The following is a 6,000-nucleotide window of genomic DNA, read 5'->3' as shown; positions in this document are numbered from 1 at the left end:
TCTTCTCCACCTTTCCCGGGGCATCTCCACCCAACCTGGGGTCTCCTCTGTCTTTCCTGGCTCATCTCCCCCAACCCTGGGGTTGCCTCCGCCCATCGGGGGTCTCCTTTGCCCAACCCCGGGGTAACTTCTGCCCTTCCCATGTCAACTCCGCCCATGTCAAGGTCTCCTTCTCCCATCCCAGGTCATCTCCCTCCACCCTAGGGTCTCTTCCACCCTCCCTGGGTCATGTCTCCCCTGCCTGGGGTGACCTCTGCCCATCCAGGGTCTCCTATGCCCATCATGGGGTCAACTCCTCCCATCCCACGGTCTGTGTCTTTCAGCTCCTACTCACGGTTTCAAGTAGAGTGTGCAGACCCTGGATCAAATGGAAACGCTACTCTGAGCTGAGATTAGATTTAGGAAGATCCAGGTTTCAAGACTGGTTCCATGTAAGGTCATTCCCCGTATTTTTCCTTGTTTGGGAAGAGGGAAATAATATCTCATCACAGATTTCCTGTGAGGACCATATATACGGGAAAATGTGAAAACACCAGTTAGAGCATGTGCTCACTAAATAGTCATGGGATTTCATTGTCCTGTGCTCTCCCCACCAAGATGTTAGGACAGCAGGTGTCCTAGCTTCCTAGAACTGATTCAGTGGCCTGACCCTTCAGCCATCCACCACCCACCCATCCACCCACCCATCCACCATCCATCCACCCAATCATCCATCCACCCATCCACCCACCCATCCATCCACCATCCACCCGCCCAATCATCCATCCACCCATCCACCCACCCATCCATCCACCCAATCATCCAACCACCCATCCACCCACCCATCCATCCACCACCCATCCACCCACCCATCCATCCACCCAATCATCCATCCACCCATCCACCCACCCATCCATCCACCATCCATCCATCCATCCACCTACTCATCCATCCACCATCCATCCATCCAACCATGCTCCTCCATCCTATCAGTGACTCTTCATCAAGTGCTCAGCATGGTCCAGACACAGCCCCGAGGGCACCCTGGCTGAGCTCCTCACTGCTAAATGCTGTGTCCTTCCCCTGCCCGGGGAGCCCAGTCCCTCTCCCAGTCCATCACCTGGAATCACTCACAGGAGAGTGAACAGCACAATTATTAGGCTGTCGTTGGAGGATGCCAGGATGAAAGCTTGAATCAGCTTTGATAACCCCACATCATCCTGCCTCCACTGCCCAGTCTGTTCTTAATGGAAAGTGAGCGTTTGTTCCCCAAATATTTACTGATTTCATTTTGTGTGCCAAGCCAGATAAAAGCTCCTGCTCAAAGACATTCTTTCTGAACTCACAGCTGTCCACTAGCTAGTCCTGATGGGGTTGCTGCCACGCGCCAAATGCCTGCTCTCCCCGCCTCCAAGGCTCAGCAGCAAAGCTCCAGGTTCTAGAACAACATGTCAGGAAGATGATGGGCTTTGGAAATGGGACCCCACTTCAGATAGCTTTTCAAAGTCACACAGCTAATAACTGCTTGGAGTCTTTCTCCTTTCCCAGAAAATAATGATCATGACACCTACTTTAGGGTCAGCATGAGAATGGAATGTGGTAGCATTTGAAACATCAATACCTGGGTTTCTGCCCAAGACAGAAGATGGAATACAGGCTGAGAATCCTCTGATACTGCTTCAAACATACATACACTGACTGTAAAAAATACAGATCTGACTGAAAATAAGAAGGAGAATCCATCACGTGCCTGAAATACAGACAGAGTGTCTAGCCAGAAATTAAGACGGAGTCGGGGGTTTGTGGCTCACCACTGGGTACTGACATGTTCCTTGGGGATGGGAAGTGGAACAGTGGCAGACCCTGTGTGGGGACTGGCTTCCTGCATAATGTACCGCGTCCTTTGTGGAAAGGGATATAACGTTTATACTTGGTGTCCAGCCCTCTAGAGTCAGAGGTGAACCGATGTCCCCAGGTTGTCCGTGGACACAACACAGGATTGGTAAAACAAAACCTGAGCCTATGCCATCCATGGGCACATGGATTTTCTGTTGCATGTGATGTGGAAACTCTGACTGTGCTGGTGGACATGCACGTGTATCCCGGGGCAGCGAGCCAACAGTGCACTAAGACTGGCAGTAGTGAGACCTGAGACAACACAGAGCATGCACTGATGATGAGAGATAAAGACTTGTTTCAGAAAGCCACCCCAGAGACAAATAAATATGATAATCTCAAATAGAATTCGAGAAAAGGATATTTAATGCTCAAATAGGCAATGCAGAGGCATCAAAAGAGCCCTAAAAAATACTATATAGTTTACTTCTGGTGATGATGGGCCAGATAATGTGGGCCAGTATCTCACCAAAAACAACCTGACAAGAAGGAGAAAACATTTTAAAATCACTTTGTATCAGGGAGATATTAAAAAGAGAAGAGGTATGGGACCAAGACGTGGAAAAGGAGAAAACTCACAGAGGGGATCCTGACGGGTAAGGCCAAACTTTTCTCTGGATTAGCAATGACCAGCAGAACATTCCATGATGTTCTGCATTCCCTCCATCCAACGTGGCAGCCATGAGCCACGTGCACCTGCTGAACCCTTGCAATGTGGGCTCTGTAGCTGAGGAGATGAATTTTAGCCTTTGTTTAAAATTTTAATTAATTAAAATTTGGACACCTGCCTGTGCCTGGTGGCTGCTGCATTGGGTAGCACAGCTCCAGAGACATTTGTCAAATTGGGGAAAAGTAGGGGAGATGCTGAGAGACAGGTAGGAGATTTAGCTGACACTGGATTGTGGGAAGGGGGCAAATGTAGACACCAGCACCCAGAGCCTGACCCGGAGGGTCTGTGAAACAGTGATGTTATGAAGCACTAAGCCTCGCGCCATGACCAGGGCCAGGGGTCAGCAAACGATGACCAACGTCTCGTGGTCTGCTTTCGTAGATAAAGTTTTACTGGAAGGCATCCATGCACATTTTTTTATACAGACTGGCTGCTTGCCCACAGCCCCAGCAAAGTTGAGTGGTTGTGACAGACCATATGGCTGCACAGCCCTAAATATTTATTCTCTGGCACCTTGGAAACAAAGCCTGTCGGTGTCTGACCAAGGCTCTCACTCCCCAGCTTCCTGGTGACAGGGCCCAAGTGAATCGTCTTAGCTGAAGGGAGCTGCTCAGCCCCAGGCTACAGACGCTCTGGGAGTAGCAAGGACTCACTGCCCAGTTGTTGCAGAGGACAGACGTGACCCCTCATCCAAGTTGCGGACAATCATGAAGACCATCACAGCCGTAGATCCTCCAGCGGGACCAACTGAGGCTCTGTCGTAGCCCCACGCCGGGTCAGCTGCCCCTCTGCCGGGGCGTACCTCCCCTGTGCTCACAGAGCTGCTCCCAAGAACACTGCCCAACAGAACTTTGCACAACCTGTGTCTCAGAGTTAGTTTCCTGAGAAGCCTTCCCTAGGAAAGAAGCCTGAGAGCTCCCCCAGAGTGGGGTTTGGGGCCTATGGGGAATAAACCTCAGCTGGAAAGAGAGGCCGGGATTGTGTTCGCCTTGAGTAAGTGTTGTGAGATGACTAGTTTCTGCTCCTGGCCAGAAAAAAATACAAAATTCCACCCTAGAAGGAGATGACAAAGTTATCTGGGACATCAAATAATCTCTACAAATTTCCAAATTCCATGTCCAGCATTTGCTAAAAATAACCAGGCAAAGGAGAAGACAACATGACCCCAAACCAAATAAACCACAGGCAAAAGGAACGTGCAGATCGTGAGTTATCACGTAATCTTTGGAATAGATATGTTTGATATGACCAAGGGAAAAAAAAGACAAAACTAATCAGTTAAGTAGAAAATTGGCAACTAACAAAAGAAAACGAATGAAAAATCTAAGATTAAAAAAAATAAGCAAAGGGATTAATAGTTTAACAGAAGGGTTTAATTCAAAATTAGTTGAAGCTGAAGAGAAAATTGAAACACTGGAAGAGAGGTCAGGAAAAACTACCCAGACATGTACTTGGTGATAAAAGAATTTTTTTTAAATTTTTTAAATAGTTTATTTATTTATTTGACAGACAGAGATCACAAGTAGGCAGAGAGGCAGTCAGAGTGAGAGGGGGAAGCAGGCTCCCCGCTGAGCAGAGAGCACCGATAAAAGAATTTTTAAAATGCATAAAGGAAATAAGAGGCCTGTGGGATATGGTTAAAATTTAACTGAAGTCCCAGGACAAGAGGAAAAAGAATATTTAGGGCACTAATATTTGAAAACAATAATGATAAATATTTTTCAAAAGTGACTCTAAGTATCAAATCATACTAAAAATGAAGCTGCAGCAGAATAAATGAGAAGAAAAATCACAATTAATCACAACATAAAAGACTTCTGGAAATTGAAGGAAAAAAAGGCTTAAATATAAACCAATCAATAGCCAACCGATCAGTCAATCAGATTTCCTTCTGTGAAACAATAATAAACTGACAGCCAATTTTTCAAGAGGAAAATGAAAGCCAAAATTTAGTGGAAATATTACCAAAGTGTTGAAATGATAAATTAAAGACAAAAAGATAACGAGAAAGTCTTCACATGTGTGGAAATCAAACAAGACCCTTTTATATAACTTTTTTGCCAAAAAAACTAAATTAAAAATTGGAAAATATCTTGAGCTGAATGCTAATAAAACTAATACATAATGGAAGTTATGAGATAAAGCTCAATTAATGTTCTGGTAGAAACAAATATTATTGAATGGAAATATGAGGAAAGAAAGCATACATTTGTCAAATAGGGTTTAGAATATACTTCAGGTAATAATTTTTTTGCTTGACTTACATTTAGTTATTTACACTATGCTTTGTGCTTCTCAAGTGGGCCCTTTGACAATGGTACTGTAGTGATGTGTGCGTAGGATACCTTTTTAAGGAATGGTTCTGGGTCATTGGATACCCATAGAAAAAATTGTTTTGATCTCCTACCTCACAAAATTATATAAAAAGCAATTCCAGTTATATTTTAAAATTTAAATACAAATACATTTAGACAAGAATGCTAAATCATTAAAACTTGTGAAATTTATCAGAGGAATTTTTGAATGACCTTGGGTGTCCAAAAGATTTCCTTTAGAATTTAGACACAGAAGCTCTAACTTTAACGGAAAAGATTGATGAAGTATTAGAACTTCTCTTTTTCAAGGGATTGAAAAGGAAAGTCATCAGGTTGGAGGAAAGTGTTTACTATCTCATATCCCAACCTTGGAATAAGCAAAGATTTAATAAAGAAGATGCAAAGATGTTTACAGCAGCGTTACCAGCAACAGCCAAGCGGAATGAGCCCAGGGGTCCGCTGACTGGTGAACAGATACAGATGTGGTGTATATATACAATAGAATATCATTTGGCCATCAAAAGAAGGAAATCTTGCTATCTGTAACAACGTAGATGGAACTAGAAGGTAGCAGACTAAGTGAAATGAGTCAGAGAAAGACAAATGTCATGACTTCACTCACATGTGCAGTAAAAATAAAATAAGACAGAAACAGAGAGGGAGGCAAACCGTAAGAGATTCTTAGCTCTCGGGAACAAAACGAGGGTTGCTGGGGGGAGGTGGGCAGGGGATGGGCTAAGTAGGGGACGGACGTTGAGGGGGGTGCGTGGCGTAATGAGCACAAGGCGTTGGATATACGCAAGGAGCTGCCCGTCAACAGCACAAGAGACGAACACGTTACGGTAAATGTAACTGATCCTACATTGGAGCAGTTATAGAAGGACAAGCTACAGTTCCATGGGACAATATAAGTGACCTTCACAGCGTTCTTTCGAGTGGCAGAATACACAGGTGCGGACGTGTGCACAGGTGAGTATTAGGAACAGGGCAAAAGCAACGCATAGCATCGGAATCCGAGACGCTAGTTAAGCCGGGAAAGGTGGAGTATCGTGGGACGGAGCTACGAGGTTTCCTGGGATACTGCTGATGTGCTGGCTTCCACCCTGAGGGGTAGGTGCACGGCTGTGTCTACTGATGCAA

The sequence above is a fragment of the Lontra canadensis genome, unplaced genomic scaffold (genome assembly GCF_010015895.1).
Source record: "Lontra canadensis isolate GAN:19392208 unplaced genomic scaffold, GSC_riverotter_1.0 scaffold84, whole genome shotgun sequence".
NCBI classification, from domain to species: Eukaryota; Metazoa; Chordata; class Mammalia; order Carnivora; family Mustelidae; genus Lontra; species Lontra canadensis.
The sequence above is the reverse complement of the archived record's forward strand: the minus strand, read 5'-3'. Positions refer to the sequence as shown.